General features: G+C 47.4%; 1 long non-coding RNA gene and 2 pseudogenes across 2 annotated transcripts in view; all 3 read right to left on the reverse strand.

Annotated features, from left to right (window-relative positions):
* LOC130295539 (uncharacterized) overlaps positions 1–21,092 on the reverse strand; it is an 84,616-nt gene that overhangs the window by 41,529 nt on the left and 21,995 nt on the right. The window lies entirely within an intron of this gene.
* Positions 1,845–1,953, reverse strand: LOC130296074 (U2 spliceosomal RNA; annotated as a pseudogene).
* Positions 5,149–5,257, reverse strand: LOC130296075 (U2 spliceosomal RNA; annotated as a pseudogene).

Consider the following 21,092-nt stretch of genomic DNA (forward strand, 5'->3'; position numbering starts at 1 on the left):
CTGTTCTCCACTTCTGTCCCGATCTCTCCGCTCTAATAGAGAGGATACAGTTTGCTATATTCCGCTGTGAGAGCGCGGAGATCGGGGTGTAGTGAAATGTGTCCAGGGAGCTGGTGCCAAATACTGAGCACAGGGAGGCTGCACCCCCAACAACCAATAGGCTGAGACGCGCACACCCACCCCATACTATCAGAGTACCATAGTAACATAGTTCATAATGTTTGAAAAAGACCAGAGTCCATCAAGTTCAACCTATAACCCTAATGAGTCCCTACTGAGTTGATCCAGAGGAAGAGTGGCTTTGCTGACTCAGCATTTATCATCAGCTGCTTGGGAACATTTCTCTACAGGGAACAGTTTTCTTCACTACACCATTTTTAATATAAAAATACCAGCAAGGTGGCCAAAATACTGGCTGGCCAGGTGGCAACCCTAACCCCACAATGTGGCCCCCGAGTAGCTTTTTTTTTTTTTTTCTCCCCCATAAGGAGTCCATAAGCCCTGTTTTCGTTTTTCTCCCACTTCCCCAGACGGTGGTCTATGAGACCCTTTTTTTTATTGAGCTCTCACTTCCTTCTCAGCAGCCCTTAAAGGCCCATTCATTTCGCCCTCCCACTTCCTCCCCATATAGCGGTCCATGAGCCCCCCCCCCCCCCCACACACTTCCCGTTTCCCCCCTGAAGCGCCATTTTTCCGCCCCCCTTCAATACTTTGTGCTTTATGGTGATACAATATTGTATATTCTATTATCAGAGAAATCCACAAGAGGTAAAAGGAGTTTTGTTGGAAAACACTATATTTGTTGTAAAAAAAAAAAAAAATGTTTAATATTAAAATTAAAGAAAAAAAATGACAAAAAAAAGACGTGTTTCTGACCTGGTTTCCGTCTCGTTTATTTGTGTTTTCTGCTTTGGGACTGTGAGGTACAGCTCTGGGGCCCGGCAGTAGTTATACCGGGGCTCTCCACCTATCCGCTTATAAGAGAGCGCCACCTAGTGGCCTCTGACTTAATAAGTGGAATTCTTAGATAACAAATGGCCGCCATAGCTGTGTCTTCTCCCCTTCATACAGTACTGTCCGTGTGTATTATGACGACAGATTCACATTCTTTTTTTTTTTTTTATCTAAAGCCGAGGAACGTGCTCTTGAATCACCCAAAGTGCAAGAAAAAGTGCAGACGTGTTACACTAAAAAAAGTGCACAAAGGATGCGGTCTATTGCAAGCCCTTCTCCGATAGGAGAGAGGCCCCCCAACAAACCTTTCCGTTCGCCTCTGGACCAAAAGGTACCTGCGAGGTTCCAGGTCCGATGTCCCTTTTCGCCAAAGCTACTAGGGGACCACAAATGCTCCCGGCATCCCCCTTGGCGTTAGCCAAGGTATCTGCCCGCAGAGCCGATAACAGTAGGTACCCTGCCAAAGCAGGAGTACCCGGGGTGTTTGCAGGGAGGTGCGGAACCTAATGGCCACACACTCCTCCCCTAGACCGCCAGGAGGGACACCCAGAAGGGCTACCGCATCCTGACAAATCCTGTGAACACACAACACGCAAAAAGTGAGACAAAAAGAAATAAATAAGTGAATGTGTGCAGATATACTTACTGCCCGGACATCCGGCCGGATCTATAAAAATGTCTCTGATCCTAGCCAGAAGGCCGGGAATCAAGATGTGAGTGCCACAAGGTGAAGAGATCATGGTGCCAGTGCTTCAACTCAGTGAGCCAGTACTCCCAGTGAGTTTCGGCACCTCGGGGTCACCACTCCCCGAGGCACAAAAGTACCTCGGCTCTAGACCCTCTCATCCTCAGAACCAGCCCCGGAAAGCCCTGGTACACCTGCATCCTCCATGCAGCACCCATCCCCACCAGCCCCACACCAGCGTAGTTTGCCACCGGCATGAAAACTGATAATAACAGATACTACACTTGATCTTAGCCAAAAGGCCGAGAAGCGACAGATTCACATTCACCAAAGTGTAAAGACACAGAGGGAAAAAGATAATATGGAGAAGAGCCCCAGCGTCCACCACACCTTGGCCCAGATTTATCAAACTGTGTGAGAGAAAAAGTGGAGGGATTTTCCCACAGCGACCAATCACAGCTCAGCTTTCACTTTACCAGAGCTCACTAGCTGAGCTGTGATTGGTTGCTGTGTAACAATCATTCCACTTTTTCTCTCACACATTTTGATAAATAAGGGCCCTTGTGTTATACAGCGGTAGCGCTGGGCGGTATGGCCTAAAATGAATATCATGGTATTTTTTTTAATTATCGTGGTATCACGGTATTACCGCCTGTTTCACCCCCCCCCCCCCCCCCCCCCGCAGTGTCAAATGTGCCCCCCACAAGCGCGATCGCTACCATCACCGCTAGCGGGGTCCTTGTAGCGGTGTCACAAGAATGCCTTAAACATTGAACCTCATACACTTAAACAGGTGGGCTCAGCTGTAATAATAAAGCGGCGCCACCATGCACATCAATGCACAAACACTACAACAAGAAAGAAGAGGATACACCATATAGTGTACACCCAATGGTTTAATTATCACAATTTATTTTATTGCAAAAAATTCTTAAACAATACACATCAGACAAAACACTTAAAGGGGTACTCCACCCCTAGACATCTTATACCCTATCCAAAGGATAGGGGGATAAGATTTCTGATCGCTGGGGACCCCCGCAATATAGCATGCGGCACCCACCTGTATCTTGGCCGGAAGCGCTGGAGGTTCTGGGTCGGGACCACGGGAACGGAAGTCCGTGACATCTTAACTCCGCCTCCGTGTGACGTCACGCCCCGTCCCCTCAATGCAAGTCTATGGGAGGGGGCGTGACGGCCGTCACGCCCCCTCCCATAGACTTGCATTGAGGGGACGGGGCGTGACGTCACGGACTTCCGTTCCCGTGGTCGCGACCCAGAACCTCCAGCGCTTCCGGCCAAGATACAGGTGGGGGTCCCCAGCGATCAGAAATCTTATCCCCTATCCTTTGGATAGGGGATAAGATATCTAGGGGTGGAGTACCCCTTTAAAAGGCACAAAGGCCAGCCTAAATAATGCCAGCCTGTTACCGCCTAGGCCCAGGAGCACTCATTTTTGACGCTCCGCTTCCCGGTTATGGTGTCCCCCTGCGCAGAGGCAGGGTAGAGCGCGATCACCACTCTCCCCTCCATTGAGGATGTAGAAAATCTGTGGGGAAGCAGTGAGGCGTGGGGACACTGATGTGAAGAAGTGGTAATTAGAGGCACCCCAAGACACACATTTCGAGAGCGAGCTGTAGCAGCGGGGACACAGTTTTCAACGTCCCTGTTCTCCACTTCTGTCCCGATCTCTCCGCTCTAATAGAGAGGATACAGTTTGCTATATTCCGCTGTGAGAGCGCGGAGATCGGGGTGTAGTGAAATGTGTCCAGGGAGCTGGTGCCAAATACTGAGCACAGGGAGGCTGCACCCCCAACAACCAATAGGCTGAGACGCGCACACCCACCCCATACTATCAGAGTACCATAGTAACATAGTTCATAATGTTTGAAAAAGACCAGAGTCCATCAAGTTCAACCTATAACCCTAATGAGTCCCTACTGAGTTGATCCAGAGGAAGAGTGGCTTTGCTGACTCAGCATTTATCATCAGCTGCTTGGGAACATTTCTCTACAGGGAACAGTTTTCTTCACTACACCATTTTTAATATAAAAATACCAGCAAGGTGGCCAAAATACTGGCTGGCCAGGTGGCAACCCTAACCCCACAATGTGGCCCCCGAGTAGCTTTTTTTTTTTTTTCTCCCCCATAAGGAGTCCATAAGCCCTGTTTTCGTTTTTCTCCCACTTCCCCAGACGGTGGTCTATGAGACCCTTTTTTTTATTGAGCTCTCACTTCCTTCTCAGCAGCCCTTAAAGGCCCATTCATTTCGCCCTCCCACTTCCTCCCCATATAGCGGTCCATGAGCCCCCCCCCCCCCCCCACACACTTCCCGTTTCCCCCCTGAAGCGCCATTTTTCCGCCCCCCTTCAATACTTTGTGCTTTATGGTGATACAATATTGTATATTCTATTATCAGAGAAATCCACAAGAGGTAAAAGGAGTTTTGTTGGAAAACACTATATTTGTTGTAAAAAAAAAAAAAAATGTTTAATATTAAAATTAAAGAAAAAAAATGACAAAAAAAAGACGTGTTTCTGACCTGGTTTCCGTCTCGTTTATTTGTGTTTTCTGCTTTGGGACTGTGAGGTACAGCTCTGGGGCCCGGCAGTAGTTATACCGGGGCTCTCCACCTATCCGCTTATAAGAGAGCGCCACCTAGTGGCCTCTGACTTAATAAGTGGAATTCTTAGATAACAAATGGCCGCCATAGCTGTGTCTTCTCCCCTTCATACAGTACTGTCCGTGTGTATTATGACGACAGATTCACATTCTTTTTTTTTTTTTATCTAAAGCCGAGGAACGTGCTCTTGAATCACCCAAAGTGCAAGAAAAAGTGCAGACGTGTTACACTAAAAAAAGTGCACAAAGGATGCGGTCTATTGCAAGCCCTTCTCCGATAGGAGAGAGGCCCCCCAACAAACCTTTCCGTTCGCCTCTGGACCAAAAGGTACCTGCGAGGTTCCAGGTCCGATGTCCCTTTTCGCCAAAGCTACTAGGGGACCACAAATGCTCCCGGCATCCCCCTTGGCGTTAGCCAAGGTATCTGCCCGCAGAGCCGATAACAGTAGGTACCCTGCCAAAGCAGGAGTACCCGGGGTGTTTGCAGGGAGGTGCGGAACCTAATGGCCACACACTCCTCCCCTAGACCGCCAGGAGGGACACCCAGAAGGGCTACCGCATCCTGACAAATCCTGTGAACACACAACACGCAAAAAGTGAGACAAAAAGAAATAAATAAGTGAATGTGTGCAGATATACTTACTGCCCGGACATCCGGCCGGATCTATAAAAATGTCTCTGATCCTAGCCAGAAGGCCGGGAATCAAGATGTGAGTGCCACAAGGTGAAGAGATCATGGTGCCAGTGCTTCAACTCAGTGAGCCAGTACTCCCAGTGAGTTTCGGCACCTCGGGGTCACCACTCCCCGAGGCACAAAAGTACCTCGGCTCTAGACCCTCTCATCCTCAGAACCAGCCCCGGAAAGCCCTGGTACACCTGCATCCTCCATGCAGCACCCATCCCCACCAGCCCCACACCAGCGTAGTTTGCCACCGGCATGAAAACTGATAATAACAGATACTACACTTGATCTTAGCCAAAAGGCCGAGAAGCGACAGATTCACATTCACCAAAGTGTAAAGACACAGAGGGAAAAAGATAATATGGAGAAGAGCCCCAGCGTCCACCACACCTTGGCCCAGATTTATCAAACTGTGTGAGAGAAAAAGTGGAGGGATTTTCCCACAGCGACCAATCACAGCTCAGCTTTCACTTTACCAGAGCTCACTAGCTGAGCTGTGATTGGTTGCTGTGTAACAATCATTCCACTTTTTCTCTCACACATTTTGATAAATAAGGGCCCTTGTGTTATACAGCGGTAGCGCTGGGCGGTATGGCCTAAAATGAATATCATGGTATTTTTTTTAATTATCGTGGTATCACGGTATTACCGCCTGTTTCACCCCCCCCCCCCCCGCAGTGTCAAATGTGCCCCCCACAAGCGCGATCGCTACCATCACCGCTAGCGGGGTCCTTGTAGCGGTGTCACAAGAATGCCTAGCACGAGCGCGGCTCTGTTCCCCGTCCCTGTCAGCTCTCAGGGTACGGGAACAGATTTAAAAGCCTCGCAAAAAGCTAAGTGCTCTCTGCTGACATCTCTGTCCATTTTAGGAACTGTCCAGAGCAGCATATGTTTTCTATAGGGATTTTCTCCTACTCTGGACAGTCCCTAAAATGGACAGAGATGTCAGCAGAGCGCACTGTGGTCCTGGTGTCAGCAGAGAGCTCTGTGTTCCAAAAAGAAAATAATTACCTCTGCAGTATTCAGCATCTAATAAGTCCTGGAAGGATTAAGATTTTTTAATAGAAGTAATTTACAAATCTGTTAAACTTTCTGCCACCAGTTGATTAAAAAATAAAAAAATTCCACCGGAGTACCCCTTTATTAAGGCAGAACAGTGTGTCTACAGTGTGCCGTTGGATGTCTGGGCATGCTGGGAGTTGTAGTCTTGTGACAGAGGCCTAGTGGTCATTAGAGCCAATGAGGCAACAATATTTTCATTTGTGCAATACATTGCAATTGTCATATGGAGAGTGTACGAAATACGCTGATTTGTTAAATAAAATATATATATGTATGTATATATATATATATATATATATATATATATATATATACACACACACACACACACACAGTGGTCTCTCAACATACGATTGTTGAAACCATCGTATGTTGAGCTATTCGTACCATGGATTATACTCATGTGTCCCCGCTGCTCCGGTCTGTGAGTTCGCTGCTCCTCTGATGCCGTATCACTACGTCGCCGCTGCCCTGCGCCATCGCTGCTGACAGCAGATAACAGCGACCGAGAGAGGGCGACCGGCGAAGGGCAGCGGCAGCAGAGGAGCGGTGAAATGACAGGCCGGAGCAGCGGGGACAGGTAAGTATCATTCAGCAAGGCACATTAGTGGCTATCAGGTGGCAGCTGCCGTATAGTCATTTTAGCAATGTCCCCGACACACAGAAGCATCGTAAGGGGGAAGGCTGGGTTGTTCGGAAGGGGGGGGGGATGCACAGTAGTGAGCAGACCAAATACGTATTTATATGTGGTGCCCAGATTATGGTGGTCTTGTGCTTTTTTTGTTTGTTGTGCAATGCATGGCATAGGTCAGTGGTCTCCAAACTGTGCATCTCCAGATGTTGCAAAACTACGACTCCCAGCATGGCCGAACCTTCAGACTAAATCTCTCAACATACCCAGAAGGCTGAAGGCATGCTGGGAGCTGTAGTTTTGCAACTTCTCAAAAGCTCTACAGACTGAGCCTATAAAGAGGCAGGATATGGTTTCTGACTATTTCAGGAGCCCATTAACAAATATCACTAAACTGGAGTCAAGCTGCAGTGTAAAGCATGGGGGACGAACATAGTGAGACATGAGGTGGATTACAGACTACATCAGACTCCCAGTACACAATCCTGCTAAACTGGAGTCCGCAATCATGGCTGTGTTTTAATGTAGCAAAGCTGCAGTACAAAGCATGGGGGTAGAATGGAGCCGAAGTCTGTGCCTCTGATTCAGGAGGTAGATTTCAGACTCCTTCTGCCTCCTGATAATAACAGGTAAGCATCAAAAATTGGCACATAGACCCACACTTGTACCATAGAAAATCCTGAATTTCACTTATTGTAAAGTGTAACTTACATAGACCAGCCACTAGATGGCGAGCAATTCCCGTAGACCAGCCACTAGATGGCGAGCAATTCCTGTAGACCAGCCACTAGATGACATATCATTTACATAAAACTACCATCAAATGGCAAGTCATTTTCATAGATCAGTATTTTCCAAACAGCCTTCGGCTGTCCAGGCATGCTGGGAGTTGTAGCTTTGCAACAGCTGGAGACACAGTGTTTGGAAAACATTAAGCTAGATAGTAACATTTACATAAAAAAGCCACTAGATAGTGTAATTTACATAGAACAACCAGTAGATGGTGTAATTTACATAGAACAACCAGTAGATGGTGTAATTTACATAGAACAACCAGTAGATGGTGTAATTTACATAGAACAGCCACTAGATGGTGTAATTTACACAAAACAAACAGCCACTAGATGGTGTAATTCTTTATGGAATAGCCACTAAATAGTGTAATTTACACAGAACAGCCACTGGGTGGTGTAATTTTGCACGGAATAGCCGCTAGATTGTGTGTGATTAACATAAACAGCTTCTAGGTGGTGTAATTTATACAAAACAGCCACTAGGTGGTGTAATGTACACAGAACTGCCAATAGATGGTGTAATTTACATAAAACTGCCACTAGATGGTGTAATTTACATAGAACAGCCACTAGATGGTGTAATTTACATAGAACAGCCACTAGATGGTGTAATTTACATAGAACAGCCACTAGATGGTGTAATTTACATAGAACAGCCACTAGATAGTATAATTACATAGAACAGCCACTAGATGGTGTAATTTACATAGAACAGCCACTAGATAGTATAATTACATAGAACAGCCACTAGATGGTGTAATTTACATAGAACAACCACTAGATGGTGTAATTTACATAGAACAGCCACTAGATAGTATAATTACATAGAACAGCCACTAGATGGTGTAATTTACATAGAACAGCCACTAGATGGTGTAATTTACATAGAACAGCCACTAGATAGTATAATTACATAGAACAGCCACTAGATGGTGTAATTTACATAGAACAACCACTAGATGGTGTAATTTACATAGAACAGCCACTAGATGGTGTAATTTACATAGAACAGCCACTAGATAGTATAATTACATAGAACAGCCACTAGATGGTGTAATTTACATAGAACAGCCACTAGATGGTGTAATTTACATAGAACAGCCACTAGATGGTATAATTACATAGAACAGCCACTAGATGGTGTAATTTACATAGAACAACCAGTAGATGGTGTAATTTACATAGAACAACCAGTAGATGGTGTAATTTACATAGAACAGCCACTAGATGGTGTAATTTACACAAAACAAACAGCCACTAGATGGTGTAATTCTTTATGGAATAGCCACTAAATAGTGTAATTTACACAGAACAGCCACTGGGTGGTGTAATTTTGCACGGAATAGCCGCTAGATTGTGTGTGATTAACATAAACAGCTTCTAGGTGGTGTAATTTATACAAAACAGCCACTAGGTGGTGTAATGTACACAGAACTGCAAATAGATGGTGTAATTTACATAAAACTGCCACTAGATGGTGTAATTTACATAGAACAGCCACTAGATGGTGTAATTTACATAGAACAGCCACTAGATGGTGTAATTTACATAGAACAGCCACTAGATGGTGTAATTTACATAGAACAGCCACTAGATAGTATAATTACATAGAACAGCCACTAGATAGTATAATTACATAGAACAGCCACTAGATGGTGTAATTTACATAGAACAACCACTAGATGGTGTAATTTACATAGAACAGCCACTAGATAGTATAATTACATAGAACAGCCACTAGATGGTGTAATTTACATAGAACAGCCACTAGATGGTGTAATTTACATAGAACAGCCACTAGATAGTATAATTACATAGAACAGCCACTAGATGGTGTAATTTACATAGAACAACCACTAGATGGTGTAATTTACATAGAACAGCCACTAGATGGTGTAATTTACATAGAACAGCCACTAGATAGTATAATTACATAGAACAGCCACTAGATGGTGTAATTTACATAGAACAGCCACTAGATGGTGTAATTTACATAGAACAGCCACTAGATGGTATAATTACATAGAACAGCCACTAGATGGTGTAATTTACATAGAACAGCCACTAGATAGTATAATTACATAGAACAGCCACTAGATGGTGTAATTTACATAGAACAGCCACTAGATGGTATAATTACATAGAACAGCCACTAGATGGTGTAATTTTCATGGAATAGCCGCTAGGATTGTGTGTAATTGACATAAACAGACACTAGATGGTATAATTTTCATGGAATAGCTGCTAGATTGTGTGTATTTTACACAACACAGCCACTAGGTGGCATCTCCTTCCTAAAACCTTGTACAATCTCAATAATTTTCATAGATTAGATTTAGATTATGTTTTTGCCCCCTGTGGTCATAACCAATTTCCACATAGATTTTCCCTTGTGGTCCACAAAAAAAAAAAAACTGTTATATGTTCCTCAGTACCTCGTCCTGATCATGTACATGATCTTTTCCAACTTGTCAAAGGGAAGGGGCGTGTCTATCTCTTGCCTGCACTGTGATGACTCCTCCCCCTCCCTCACTCTGCCTACAGCTTTTGCAAAACTACAACTCCAAGCATGCCCAGATATCCTATGACTGTCCAGGCATGCTTGGAGTTGTAGTTTTACAACAGCTGGAGGCACATGTTTGGTAAAACTCTGTGTTACAGCAGTGTTGTGCAGGCTGTGTTCCTCCTGCAGCCTTGTCAATCATCCATCTCGTGTCCATGACCCTTGGACACCCTCATGCTGCTTTGGGACTCATCAGTGTCCCAGGAGGTGTGGGGTCCCCTAGTGGTGGGATTTTCAAAGGCAGTTTTCTTTAATAAAAAGTAATTTTTTTTTATTTTTTATTAAAGAAGTATATTAGAAAAACGATTGTCTTGCCAAGATCTACAACATATAACAAGTTTTTATATCTGACAGTGCCCATTTAAAAATGTCCAATATTTCACTATATTATTCTCTCTCTCTGCGGCTGAGCGACCATTACTGTAATATCCAGGGGAGATGTCCGGCCATAGAACTGACAATTTACTCACATTATGCTTTATATATATATATATATATATATATATATATATATATATATATATTCGTGCCATCCACCTGACAACACTTCCTGTCCTGGCACAGTGATCATTGGAGCACTGAACCAAAGGATAACAAATTAAAACTCAGATATTAAAATAGAGATAAATGGTGCTATACAGAGCTGTTTAGTGGTGCCCCCTGCTGTCCGGTCTATCATTCCCTCCTTTACACAACTGGTCATTAATGTTTATGGGGATGCGGCTGCCATGAAGAGGAGCGCAGGTCTGGGAAGATCATCTTGTGGCTGGAGGGGCTGTGACAGTCAATGTACTTAGCCAGCAACATGGCCGCCTCTGGGCCACTGCCATTGTTCAGTGATGAAGAACTGTAGGGGGCAACATATTATATCCATGTCTAATCTTACTATTGCGTTGTCTCATAATATTAGGGAGAGAAAGGAGAGAAAGAGCAGAGAGACAGACAAGAGAGAGAGACAGAGCAGAGTGAGAGAGAGAGAAGGGTCAGGCAGAGAGAGAAGAGATATGAAAGAGAGAAGAGTGAGTGAGGAGAGAGTTGAGAGAGCAAAGAGAGCAGAGAAAGAGAGAGAAGAGAAATGAAAGAGACAGAGCAGAGAGACAGACGAGATAGAGCAGAGTGAGAGAGGAGAAAGAGGGAAGGGGCAGGGAGAGAAGAGATATGACAGAGAAGAGAGAGAAGAGCAGGTAGTAGAAAGAACAGAATAAGAGAAGACAGTGACAGAGAGAGCAAAGAGGAAAGAAAGTAAGAAAGAGCAGAGGAAAGAGCGCAGCTAGGACAGAGGAGAGAGAGCAGATAGGACAGAGAAGAGAGCAGATAGGACAGAGGAGAGAGCGGATAGGACAGAGGAGAGAGAGCGGATAGGACAGAGGAGAGAGAGCGGATAGGACAGAGGAGAGAGAGCGGATAGGACAGAGGAGAGAGAGCAGATAGGACAGAGGAGAGAGAGCAGATAGGACAGAGTAGAGAGCAGATAGGACAGATGAGAGAGAGCAGATAGGACAGAGGAGAGAGCAGATAGGACAGAGGAGAGAGCAGATAGGACAGAGGAGAGAGAGCAGATAGGACAGAGTAGAGAGCAGATAGGACAGATGAGAGAGAGCAGATAGGACAGAGGAGAGAGCAGATAGGACAGAGTAGAGAGCAGATAGGACAGATGAGAGAGAGCAGATAGGACAGAGGAGAGAGCAGATAGGACAGAGTAGAGAGCAGATAGGACAGATGAGAGAGAGCAGATAGGACAGAGGAGAGAGCAGCTAGGACAGAGGAGAGAGCAGCTAGGACAGAGGAGAGAGAGCAGATAGGACAGAGGAGAGAGAGAGAAGATAGGACAGAGGAGAGAGAGAAGATAGGACAGAGGAGAGAGAGCAGATAGGATAGAGGAAGAGCAGATAGGACAGAGGAGAGAGAGCAGATAGGACAGAGGAGAGAGAGCAGATAGGACAGAGGAGAGAGCAGATAGGACAGAGGAGAGAGCAGATAGGACAGAGGAGAGAGAGCAGATAGGACAGAGGAGAGAACAGCTAGGACAGAGGAGAGAGCAGCTAGGACAGAGGAGAGAGCAGCTAGGACAGAGGAGAGAGCAGATAGGACAGAGGAGAGAGAGAAGATAGGACAGATGAGAGAGAGAAGATAGGACAGAGGAGAGAGAGCAGATAGGATAGAGGAGAGAGAGCAGATAGGACAGAGGAGAGAGAGCAGATAGGACAGAGGAGAGAGAGCAGATAGGACAGAGGAGAGAGCAGATAGGAGAGAGAGCAGATAGGACAGAGGAGAGAGCAGATAGGACAGAGGAGAGAGCGCAGATAGGACAGAGGAGAGAGAGCAGATAGGACAGAGGAGAGAGCGCAGATAGGACAGAGGAGAGAGCAGATAGGACAGAGGAGAGAGCAGATAGGACAGAGGAGAGAGAGCAGATAGGACAGAGGAGAGAGCAGATAGGACAGAGGAGAGAACGCAGATAGGACAGAGGAGAGAGCGCAGACAGGACAGAGGAGAGAGAGCAGATAGGACAGAGGAGAGAGCGCAGATAGGACAGAGGAGAGAGCAGATAGGACAGAGGAGAGAGCAGATAGGACAGAGGAGAGAGCGCAGATAGGACAGAGGAGAGAGCAGATAGGACAGAGGAGAGAGCGCAGATAGGACAGAGGAGAGAGCAGATAGGACAGAGGAGAGAGCAGATAGGACAGAGGAGAGAGAGCAGATAGGATAGAGGAGAGAGAGCAGATAGGACAGAGGAGAGAGAGCAGATAGGACAGAGGAGAGAGCGCAGATAGGACAGAGGAGAGAGAGCAGATAGGACAGAGGAGAGAGCGCAGATAGGACAGAGGAGAGAGCAGATAGGACAGAGGAGAGAGCAGATAGGACAGAGGAGAGAGAGCAGATAGGACAGAGGAGAGAGCAGATAGGACAGAGGAGAGAGCGCAGATAGGACAGAGGAGAGAGCGCAGATAGGACAGAGGAGAGAGCAGCTAGGACAGAGGAGAGAGAGAAGATAGGACAGAGGAGAGAGAGAAGATAGGACAGAGGAGAGAGAGCAGATAGGATAGAGGAGAGAGAGCAGATAGGACAGAGGAGAGAGAGCAGATAGGACAGAGGAGAGAGAGCAGATAGGACAGAGGAGAGAGCAGATAGGACAGAGGAGAGAGAGCAGATAGGACAGAGGAGAGAGTGCAGATAGGACAGAGAAGAGAGCAGATAGGACAGAGGAGAGAGAGCAGATAGGACAGAGGAGAGAGCGCAGATAGGACAGAGGAGAGAGAGCAGATAGGACAGAGGAGAGAGCGCAGATAGGACAGAGGAGAGAGCAGATAGGACAGAGGAGAGAGAGCAGATAGGACAGAGGAGAGAGCAGATAGGACAGAGGAGAGAGCGCAGATAGGACAGAGGAGAGAGCGCAGATAGGACAGAGGAGAGAGCAGATAGGACAGAGGAGAGAGCAGATAGGACAGAGGAGAGAGAGAAGATAGGACAGAGGAGAGAACGCAGATAGGACAGAGGAGAGAGCGCAGACAGGACAGAGGAGAGAACGCAGATAGGACAGAGGAGAGAGAGCAGATAGGACAGAGGAGAGAGAGCAGATAGGACAGAGGAGAGAGCAGATAGGACAGAGGAGAGAGAGCAGATAGGACAGAGGAGAGAGAGCAGATAGGATAGAGGAGAGAGAGCAGATAGGACAGAGGAGAGAGCAGATAGGACAGAGGAGAGAGCAGATAGGACAGAGGAGAGAGAGAAGATAGGACAGAGGAGAGAACGCAGATAGGACAGAGGAGAGAACGCAGATAGGACAGAGGAGAGAGCGCAGACAGGACAGAGGAGAGAACGCAGATAGGACAGAGGAGAGAGAGCAGATAGGACAGAGGAGAGAGCAGATAGGACAGAGGAGAGAACACAGATAGGACAGAGGAAAGAGAGCAGATAGGACAGAGGTCAGAGCGCCATCTCTGCTTCTTTCGCTGCTCCTCCTTTTGTCTCCTGCCATGCGCTCAGGTTCATTACTGGGAACAGCTGGGTCTCACCTTCTCCTCACACCCTCCGAGGGGGAGAGAACGTCACACCGAGGGATTCCCAGCAATGATGAGACATGAGAAAAATCTTGTGGGGCCACATTTAATTTCTTCCCAATGTCCCGCATCTGCTCTAAAGACAAAAAGATGTAACCAGCCCCTGGAGAGGATGGGGACTGTAGTGCTGCATGCTGGGACTAAACACATGAAATATATATATATATATATATATATATATATATATATACATAACTATATACAAATAGAGCAGATCTCTTATTGTATCCAGATATTCCACCAATAGATACAATGTAGGAGAAGCATGTAGCTTTGTTTTTTCCCACTCCTGCTGGGAGACATATGGCCATGTGTTCCCCGCTCCCCGTTTTCAGGATTTTTTACATTAATAAACACTGGCAAACATCAAAGATGAAAGTGTTGATGACTGGCGAGGACGGGAGAAAAACGCCATAGCTGGAAACCATATGCCGGCACTGAATGCCAATTATCACCGAGGCTCCTGCCAACCTCCATCATGTGTGCATTGTTCTACAGTCACTCTGCATACAATTCTTTTAGCGGAACCCTAACCCTATAATTGGGAACTCGAACCCTATAAATGGTTACTATAATTTAACCATTTGCTGTCACCAAATTCCACCACACCACACCATAGAATATAATGGGATGAACTAGAAGGCTCTGATAAATCTGTACAGCAGTGTTTTTCAAACAGTGTGGCTCCAGCTGTTGCAAAACAACAATTCCCAGCATGCCTAGACAGCCTTGGGCAGTCTGGGCATTCTGGGAGTTGTAGTTTAGCAACAGCCGGAGACAACCTATGTAAAAAACACTGCTGTACACTGTGGCTGATACAATACTATACTGTATGTAACCCATATGTCCCTGTCATGTAAATAATGCATGTAAAACCCTTTAAATGGGCACTGTCATGAAATAAAAAAATTGATATGATGTAGTACTTAAGTACTGCAACATATCCCTAATATACTTTAATTAAAAAAAAAGTGATTTTAAACCAGTTTAAAATCACTTTTAAATTCGTCCACTAGGGGTCTCCCTCCTAGTGGCCGAATGCATTCGGCAGTGACGTCACTACAGAATTTCGATTCATTTAAGCCTGGCAATGAGTCGAAATTCAGTCACTGCGGTGCTCGCTCCCGCCTGTCAATCAAACAGGCGAGAGCGAGCATGCTGATAGCTGGGGCTGCGCGCATTGGCCAGCTCCACTGGCCTCGCGCGTGGCCCCGCCAGCCCCCGTTACCCTGTCCGGAGGCAGCGAGCGCACTCATTGCTGCGCTGATCCTCCGGATGGGTAAATCTGCTCTCTGCACTAGAGGAATGGGGTGGGGGAAGCGGGGTTCAGGGGAGCGCCGCCGCTCAGCACTAGAGGCATGGTGGCGGGGAGCGCAGCCGATGCTCAGCACTAGAGGCTGGGGGGGGGAGCGGGAGCGGAGTAGCACTGCTGCGCTAACAAAGTTATTGTTTTCACCACAGGGTGCCTCCAGCTGTTTCACCACTACAACTCCCAGAATGCCCTGACAGCCAGTAGATCTCAGGGCAAGCTGGGAGTTGTAGTGGTGAAACAGCTGGAGGCACCCTGTATAGTGAACTAAGGGCGGAAGTGTCGGCCCCAGCAGGCATCAGTGACGTCATGCCTGCTGGGGAAGTCTGCCTGGTAGTGAGTACACTACCAGGCAGACAAAAAGCCATTTTAACATAGTAAAAAAAAAAATGTAAAGGCAAGGAGGGGGTTAGGGATAGATGGGCAATAGGCAGGGACAGAAAGAAAAAAAATGGATGGTGGAAGCTACCCTTTAAGAATGAGAGTTTTAGTGTTCTTTTGCTGCTCCCACGTGTATGTCAGTTGTGCTGTGTTATGTCCTGACTTGTTTGTATGTAAACCAATGTATAGCTATACTTATCTGTTGTCACTAGATGTCACTGTTTTGCAGAAACTAGGTTATAAAAAGAGCTGATGGCAGGAAGTAAGGCAGTGTGTGGCAAATCCACAAATCCACTCATATGTCCATATGTACAACTGGTATAAATCGCCTGTAGTGATATGGACCATGCTGGTATAACCTGGGTATATACTGTATATAATATATATGTACAGCTGGTATAAGTTATATATCTCCTGTATATAGTGATATGGACCATGCTGGTATAACCTGGGTATATACTGTATAAAAAATATATGTACAGCTGGTATATAATAATGTGAGTATCTGTTAATGGGTTGTGTCTGGTGTTGCAACTAAGCTCCACTGAAGGCAATAGTGTTAAGCCGCAATGCCAGACATAACCTGTTGACAGGTGTGGCGCTGTTATTAGTTGAAATGGCCCATTATAAACCTCACCTTGTTTTCTTATCCTATTTCTCTGTTGCACTCCTTTTCCCACTGTGACGTCAGGGTCTGTAAACATCTAAAGTCCACGCACCCTCTCTGTCTAAACAGATCAAATGAAGAGTAAAATAAATATATATGTATCTGTGTGCTAGCAGTGTGCTGCTGTATTCTCCTGTTTATGTATATTTAGCCTAGCAGCGTGCACCTGTATGACGGATCCATGCAGTAGTTTTGTATCATTATGTGCTGGCCAACTTATCCCTTTTTGTGTTATACATATGGGGGAGTGGCTACCTCTATGTTGGCTCCTGAACCCCACCCATCTTACAAGGTGCTGGATGTTCCAGACCTTACAAGCCTGGTAACTGATTGCACGGAGGCACATTCACAGTGTAGGGTCCGTCCCAATGAGGTCACCTTTTCGTGGTGGGATGGTCCAAACTATTTGGCCAAATGGTGAGCAAAGCACCTCAATTTTTTCACTTTTTTCATTGTAGCAATATAGCATTTCATGTTTTATCTATCTTTGTGCTAGCAGTGTGCTGCTGTATTCTCCTGTTCATACATATATGCTTTTTTCCTTAAATTTTATCTTTTGCCTATATGATTTCCATGATGTCACCACCATAGATAAAGCTGTGAATACCGCACTGACTTTGATGCCCCCTGCCCAGCTGGACTGACAGTATGTGACCATTGATATATGGTTTGTTGGCGATCATTAAAGGAAAGATCTAATATCCTGTCCTCTTTCTTCGTCTTCCATCTTTTGTTAATTTCTTTTATATTTTTCTTTCTTGCTCTAACACTGGCACAGCTGGCTTCAAAAGCAACCTGCAGAGACTAGAGAAAAGGCCCTTTCCCCCGAGCTTATGCCTCTCACCCCCGCCTGAATGGAAAACGTATTGAAATTGGTGTCCGAACCTTCATACAGACCTGGTATGTTGTGTAATCGGATTAAAGGAGCACCTCCACTCTCCCCTCAGGCCTCCGCCAAGATGGCAGCTCAGGCTGTGTCTGCATTGCTATGAGTAAATGATCACACTCCGCTATATAAAATGAAAATGAAGATAGGGGGGTTGTGGTTTTCCCAGTCTTTGCACAAAATGTATTATGGTACACACAGGAAACATCCAACATTTTTCACGCACAACACACATCTTAAATGGTCATGGTCAGATCCAAAAACTTTTTATATGTTGTTACTGATGAAAATTAAAGACCTTTTGTAATATGGTTGTTTAAATTTTTTTTAATATTGTAAGAAAATGGCTTCTGAATATCCCACCACTAGGGGTCCCCATACCTACTGGGGCACTAACCAGTCCTGCAGCAGCATCAGGCTTGTCATGGACAAGAGATGAGTCATGAACAAGGCTGCATGAGCAGACACACCAATCACCTCCCACTACCACAAGGGAGGGACACGCCCCCTCCCACCACACACCAATCAACTCATACCACCACAAGGAGGAACACACCCCTTTTCCCTGAGAGGATTTCTAACTCTGTGAGCTAATGAAAAGAGGTATTTCTATAACAAATATAGATGATAGAGGCATAAAAATTTGACATACATGGTCAGGATTAGGTACTGAGTAACATATTAATTTTCTTGTGGCATCTGACAGGTACGCTTTGAGTGTTCCGTGCTTAATCATAGTATGTATACTCAGGAAACCTCTGACGCATTTTGTGCTTAATCATAGAATGTACACATAGGAAGCACTAGGAAACTTAGGACAAGGGTGGTGCTGTTTCTGAAAGAAGTACTATTATTATTTGATGTGTGGGCAGTGTGGGTCTTTTATGGTTGTAGTTGAGGGGGGTTTGTGGTTCCCTGTCCACTCCTGTTACTAATAGCTCCTTGAGTTGGCTGGATTCGGAGAAGCCTCTGATCCCGGCTGTTTAACCTTTTGATTGCAGCATTTCATGAAAGAAATAAAAAACATATTGGCATCAATTTACTATTTTGAACCCGACCTGCTTTTATCAGGTTGTGCGCCAAAATATGGCACAGTGCGGCGCAATATGGAGCACCACAATTTATGTCGCAATGTTCCAAAATAAACCTACAATCTACATCTCAAAAAGGGGTATTGTTACGCCTAGCGCTCCGGGTCCCCGCTCCTCCCCGGAGCGCTCACGGCGTCTTTCTCCCTGCAGCGCCCCGGTCAGTCCCGCTGACCGGGAGCGCTGCACTGTCATGGCCGTTGGGGATGCGATTCGCACAGCGGGACGCGCCCGCTCGCGAATCGCATCCCAGGTCACTTACCCGTCCCGGTCCCCTGCTGTCATGTGCTGGCGCGCGCGGCTCCGCTCTCTAGGGCGCGCGCGCGCCAGCTCTCTGAGACTTAAAGGGCCAGTGCACCAATGATTGGTGCCTGGCCCAATTAGCCTAATTGGCTTCCACCTGGTCCCTGACTATATCTGACCTCCTCCCATGCACTCCCTTGCCGGATCTTGTTGCCTTGTGCCAGTGAAAGCGTTTAGTGTGTCCAAAGCCTGTGTACCTGAACTTCTACTACCCATCCTGACTACGAACCTTGCCGCCTGCCCCCGACCTTCTGCTACGTCTGACCTTGCCTCTGCCTAGTCCTTCTGTCCCACGCCTTCTCAGCAGTCAGCGAGGTAGAGCCGTTGCTAGTGGATACGACCTGGTTGCTACTGCCGCAGCAAGACCATCCCGCTTTGCGGCGGGCTCTGGTGAAAACCAGTAGCCTCTTAGAACCGGTCCACTAGCACGGTCCACGCCAATCCCTCGCTGACACAGAGGATCCACTACCTGGAAGCCGAATCGTGACAGTAGATCCGGCCATGGATCCCGCTGAGGTGCCGCTGCCAAGTCTCGCTGATCTTCCCACGGTGGTCGCTCAGCAATCGCAGCAGATTGCCCAACAAGGACAGCAGCTGTCGCAGTTGACCGCTATGTTACAGCAACTTCTGCCTCTGCTACAGCAGCAACCATCTCCTCCGCCAGCTCCTGCACCTCCTCCGCAGCGAGTGGCCGCTCCTAACCTACGCTTGTCCCTGCCGGACAAATTTGATGGGGACTCTAAACTCTGCCGTGGATTTTTGTCTCAGTGTTCCCTGCATATGGAGATGTTGTCGGACTTGTTTCCTACAGAACGGTCTAAGGTGGCGTTCGTAGTAAGCCTTCTTTCAGGAAAGGCCTTGTCTTGGGCCACACCGCTCTGGGACCGCAATGATCCTGCCACAGCCACAGTCCAGTCCTTCTTCGCTGAAGTCCGAAGTGTCTTCGAGGAACCTGCCCGAGCCTCTTCTGCTGAGACTGCCTTGCTGAACCTGGTCCAGGGTAATTCTTCCGTTGGCGAGTACGCCATACAATTCCGTACTCTTGCTTCTGAACTATCCTGGAATAATGAGGCTCTCTGCGCGACCTTTAAAAAAGGCCTATCCAGTCGCATCAAGGATGTGCTGGCCGCACGAGAGATTCCTGCCAACCTCCAAGAACTCATCCATTTGGCTACCCGCATTGACATGCGTTTTTCTGAGCGACACCAAGAGCACCGCCAGGAAAAAGACTTAGATCTCTGGGCACCTCTCCCACAGCATCCTTTGCAGTCTTCGCCTGGGCCTCCCGCCGAGGAGGCCATGCAAGTGGATCGGTCTCGCCTGACCCAGGAAGAGAGGAATCGCCGTAGAGAAGAAAATCTCTGTCTGTACTGTGCCAGTACTGAGCATTTCTTGGTGGATTGCCCTATCCGTCCTCCACGCCTGGGAAACGCACGCACGCACCCAGCTCACGTGGGTGTTGCATCTTTTGGTTCTAAGTCTTCTTCTCCACGTCTCACGGTGCCCGTGCGGATTTCTTCTACAGCCAACTCCTCCCTCTCAGCCGTGGCCTGCTTGGACTCTGGTGCCTCTGGAAATTTTATTTTGGAGTCGTTTGTTAATAAATTCAGCATCCCGGTGACCCGTCTCGTCAAGCCGCTCTACATTTCCGCGGTCAACGGAGCCAGATTGGACTGCACCGTGCGTTACCGCACAGAGCCCCTCCTCATGTCTATTGGACCCCACCTTGAGAGGATTGAGTTCTTCATTCTCCCCAACTGTACCTCTGAGGTCCTCCTCGGTCTGCCTTGGCTCCGGCTTCATTCCCCCACCATTGATTGGACCACCGGGGAGATCAGGAACTGGGACTCTGCCTGCCACAGGAAGTGCCTCTCCCCCCCTCCCAGTCCCGTCAGGCAAGCCTCTGCCTCCCCATGGCCCCCGTCCTGGTGTCACACTGCCCCGTGCCAGGCCTCGCCCTCTGCCCTCCCTCCCCATTCCCACTCCTGCTGTACTGCCTGCCGTTGAGGAAACCCTCCATTCTTTCCCGGTGTCCTCATCCCAGGGGAGGCAGTTACCGGACAAAGAGAAGGGGAGACCTAAGGGGGGGGGTACTGTTACGCCTAGCGCTCCGGGTCCCCGCTCCTCCCCGGAGCGCTCACGGCGTCTTTCTCCCTGCAGCGCCCCGGTCAGTCCCGCTGACCGGGAGCGCTGCACTGTCATGGCCGTTGGGGATGCGATTCGCACAGCGGGACGCGCCCGCTCGCGAATCGCATCCCAGGTCACTTACCCGTCCCGGTCCCCTGCTGTCATGTGCTGGCGCGCGCGGCTCCGCTCTCTAGGGCGCGCGCGCGCCAGCTCTCTGAGACTTAAAGGGCCAGTGCACCAATGATTGGTGCCTGGCCCAATTAGCCTAATTGGCTTC

Source organism: Hyla sarda, chromosome 11 (assembly GCF_029499605.1).
Source record: "Hyla sarda isolate aHylSar1 chromosome 11, aHylSar1.hap1, whole genome shotgun sequence".
NCBI classification, from domain to species: domain Eukaryota; kingdom Metazoa; phylum Chordata; class Amphibia; order Anura; family Hylidae; genus Hyla; species Hyla sarda.